At 43.9% G+C, this 4,616-nt stretch overlaps 1 long non-coding RNA gene across 1 annotated transcript; it reads right to left on the minus strand.

Annotated features, from left to right (window-relative positions):
- Positions 1 to 356: 356 nt before the first annotated feature.
- Positions 357 to 2,877, minus strand: LOC135571150 (uncharacterized). Its single transcript, XR_010463660.1, has 2 exons — positions 2,839 to 2,877; positions 357 to 1,705 (listed from the first exon to the last, which is right to left on the minus strand). It is a non-coding gene; the product is annotated as an uncharacterized LOC135571150 (long non-coding RNA).
- Between the last annotated feature and the right edge of the window lie 1,739 nt (positions 2,878 to 4,616).

Consider the following 4,616-nt stretch of genomic DNA (forward strand, 5'->3'; position numbering starts at 1 on the left):
CATCCTGTGGAGAAACCAACTGTCAGTTATTCAGCATCCTGCGGGGGAACCAACTGTCAGTTATTTAGCATCCTGTGGGAGATCCAACTGTCAGTCATTCAGCATCCTGGGGAGAAACCAACTGCAGTGCTTTACAGACTACTACTCAGCTGATTTAACTGAGGTCTAGAGACTACAGACAGAAGCCAAAGAAAGAGTTGCCTTTGGGTTTATTGTTCAGGTGAATGAATGTACTCAACTCATCTTGCTATTTGGAGTGTCTTGGGAAAAAGAGTCAGGAAACACGCTGGCTGATAAAAGAAAGTAACCAGGCGTGAAAACATGTTGCTGCTTAGCTTCGCCTCACGGAGTCAGAGAAGATTTATAGTCATATTTATTGTTATTGTTACAGCAATTAGGGATTGGTTTGGGTTGTAGGGTTTCATAATATAGTTTACAAATCAGAAAAATACATGAAATATTGATGAATTCCCCATAAATCACACGTTGAAAAGTGGTGGTAGATTTCTGTAAGGAAATGGCAATAGCCAGTATAGAGAATGCATACACAGGTTAAACATAATGTCACGATCGTTATAACGAGTGGACCAAGACGCAGCGTGGTGTTTTCATCCTTTTATTTTGGAAAAGAAACTTATTAATTAAAAGAAAAACAAAACAATAAAGAGAAGGAAAAAAATGGAAACGTGAAGCTCAGAGGCAACTATACCTAGACAACATCCCACAAAGCACAAAGGGGAAATGGCTGCCTAAACATGATCCCCAATCAGAGACAACGAATAAACAGCTGCCTCTGAATGCGGGAACCATACCGGGCCAACATAAATCATTAATCACCTAGATAACCCACCCTAGTCACTGTCACGCCCCAACCAACATAGAGAATAAACAGCTGCCTCTGAATGCGGGAACCATACCGGGCCAACATAAATCATTAATCACCTAGATAACCCACCCTAGTCACTGTCACGCCCCAACCAACGTAGAGAATAAACAGGGCGTGACACATAATCTAATAGGAAAACATATTTTATACATGCAACACTGATGTAAAATACAGTAAGAACACAAACGGATTCATTCTGCTCTCTTGTATTTCCCGCCATATACAACCACTACACTGCAAACAGATTTATAAAAAGCTGGCTAACATACAGAAGTATCATTTTAAAAAAAAGGCTTCATGTCTATGACCTTTCACTGAGAAAAGACTATAACTTCATAGACAACTGGATTTAAATGGTGATTGGTTGTTGTCTTCAGGAAGTGGTGTTTTGGTTGGTTGTTGTCTTCAGGAAGTGGAATGGAGGAACGGTGGTGTTTTGGTTGGTTGTTGTCTTCAGGAAGTGGAATGGAGGAACGGTGGTGTTTTGGTTGGTTGTTGTCTTCAGGAAGTGGAATGGAGGAATGGTGGCATTTTGATTGGTTGTTGTCTTCAGGAAGTGGAATGGAGGAATGGTGGCGTTTTGATTGGTTGTTGTCTTCAGGAAGTGGAATGGAGGAACGGTGGTGTTTTGGTTGGTTGTTGTCTTCAGGAAGTGGAATGGAGGAATGGTGGCATTTTGATTGGTTGTTGTCTTCAGGAAGTGGAATGGAGGAATGGTGGCATTTTGATTGGTTGTTGTCTTCAGGAAGTGTTACTCCTCTTCCTGGTCTGTAGTCTCGTCTTCCTGGTCTCTTCCTCGTTGTCGCTGTCACAGCTCCTCTGAAAACACAACCAGTATTGTCTATTTCTAGGAGGTACAACTCTGTTTCTCTGTAATGACTCCAGTAATAGATAGTCAATAGAATAGCTGTTAGGTAGGCCGTCATCTCTGTACTCCAGAGTGGACCGCAGTTAAACACAATGACAAGGTTCAGTATGTTGCTTAGTTACTGTGGATTATAGATATGACTGGGTAGATCCGTGTGAATGACTTTCGCGGTGTATCTTGCTGAGATGACAACGCGAACAGTATTTGTGTTTTAGGTAACCGAGGGCAACAGCACGACAACACATCACTCTTGACCCGTCACTAACAAGTTTACACACACGTCCCATGTACTGGCTGAGTGATCAGTGGCATCAGCAGCATTACATTGGTTAATTAGACATAGATTGTGCAATATTAATTCATGACTGTGCATTACAATGGCCATGTACTCTTATAATCCCCACCAGGCACAGCCCTCATAGCCTGGTTCCTCTCTAGGTTTCTAATCTCCACCCTGCACAGCCAGAAGAGGACTGGCCAGCCCTCATAGCCTGGTTCCTCTCAGGTTTCTAATCTCCACCCGCACAGCCAGAAGAGGACTGGACACCCCTCATAGCCTGGTTCCTCTCTAGGTTTCTAATCTCCACTCCTGCACAGCCAGAAGAGGACTGCCACCCTCATAGCCTGGTTCCTCTCTAGGTTTCTAATCTCCACCCTGCACAGCCAGAAGAGGACTGGACACCCTCAGAGCCTGGTTCCTCTCTAGGTTTCTAATTCCACCGGCACAGCCAGAAGAGGACTGGCCACCCTCAGAGCCTGGTTCCTCTCTCAGGTTTCTAATCTCCACCCGCACAGCCAGAAGAGGACTGGCCACCCTCATAGCCTGGTTCCTCTCTAGGTTTCTTCCTTTTCTAGGGAGTTTTTCATAGCCACACGTGCTTATACACCTGCATGGCTTAATGTTTGGGGTTTTAGGCTGGGTTTCTGCAACAGCATTTTGAGACATCAGCTGATGTAAAAGGGCTTTATGAATACATTTGATTGATTGATTATTCATTAGACATAGACTGTGTAATATTAATGGGTAAATTAGACAGTGAGAGTGTGTGTGTGTGTGTGTGTGTGTGTGTGTGTGTATCATCACCTGGTCCTGTTGTTGTTGTTGTTCCTGCCCTTTTCTAATATATAAATTAAGATGGTTACACAGAGACACAATCCTGATGGACATCTAACCTTTAGAACTGTCTAGTGGACATCTAGACAACACAGAACCACAATCACAGTGGACATCTAGACAACACAGAGACACAATCCTGATGGACATCTAGACAACACAGAGACACAATCCTGATTGACATCAAGTCCCCACAGAGACACAATCCTGATTGACATCAAGTCCCCACAGAGACACAATCCTGATTGACGTCAAGTCCCCACAGAGACACAATCCTGATTGACATCAAATCCCCACAGAGACACAATCCTGATGGACATTTTTATTTTTTACCTTTATTTAACTAGGCAAGTCAGTTAAGAACAAATTCTTATTTTCAATGACGGCCTAGTGGGTTAACTGCCTGTTCAGGGGCAGAACTACAGATTTGTACCTTGTCAGCTCGGGGGTTTGAACTTGCAACCTTGCGGTTACTAGTCCAACGCTCTAACCTCTAGGCTACCCTGCCTGGTTACTATGTATTGGCCTATTGACATCACAAACAACAAACACCGCACACACACACACACAAGCATGCACACATACATACGCACAACACACACGACACACACACACTTATCAATGACCTAATGGCATGTTGGTGATATTGATGTTTTGTACTGCAGGACGTACCTTCCATCTGCGTCGTGCGTACTGTCTCCTGAAGTTCTCCAGGTTAATGACAGACAGTCTGCGCACCAGGGCCTGGCATGGGTTTAACGGCTAAACCACAGCAGAAAACAGCAGGACATAGATAGCATGAAAAGCCTTCAACTAGCTTCAATCTAATCTAAGAAGGTCTAATGTCAATAATGATATCTACTCAGTAGCCTTTGGGCTGTCATGACATAGACAGGATGAAAAGCCTTTGGGCTGGCATGACATAGACAGGATGAAAAGCCTTTGGGCTGTCATGACATAGACAGGATGAAAAGCCTTTGGGCTGTCATGACATAGACAGGATGAAAAGCCTTTGGGCTGGCATGACATAGATAGGATGAAAAGCCTTTGGGCTGTCATGACATAGATAGGATGAAAAGCCTTTGGGCTGTCATGACATAGATAGGATGAAAAGCCTTTGGGCTGTCATGACATAGATAGGATGAAAAGCCTTTGGGCTGTCATGACATAGACAGGATGAAAAGCCTTTGGGCTGTCATGACATAGACAGGATGAAAAGCCTTTGGGCTGTCATGACATAGACAGGATGAAAAGCCTTTGGGCTGTCATGACATAGATAGGATGAAAAGCCTTTGGGCTGTCATGACATAGATAGGATGAAAAGCCTTTGGGCTGTCATGACATAGATAGGATGAAAAGCCTTTGGGCTGTCATGACATAGATAGGATGAAAAGCCTTTGGGCTGTCATGACATAGACAGGATGAAAAGCCTTTGGGCTGTCATGACATAGACAGGATGAAAAGCCTTTGGGCTGGCATGACATAGATAGGATGAAAAGCCTTTGGGCTGTCATGACATAGATAGGATGAAAAGCCTTTGGGCTGTCATGACATAGATAGGATGAAAAGCCTTTGGGCTGTCATGACATAGATAGGATGAAAAGCCTTTGGGCTGTCATGACATAGACAGGATGAAAAGCCTTTGGGCTGTCATGATAGACAGGATGAAAGGCTTTGGGCTGTCATGACATAGACAGGATGCAGTTGCCTTTGGGTTGTCATGACATAGATAGGATGAACAGCCTTTG

Source organism: Oncorhynchus nerka, unplaced genomic scaffold (genome assembly GCF_034236695.1).
Source record: "Oncorhynchus nerka isolate Pitt River unplaced genomic scaffold, Oner_Uvic_2.0 unplaced_scaffold_727, whole genome shotgun sequence".
NCBI classification, from domain to species: domain Eukaryota; kingdom Metazoa; phylum Chordata; class Actinopteri; order Salmoniformes; family Salmonidae; genus Oncorhynchus; species Oncorhynchus nerka.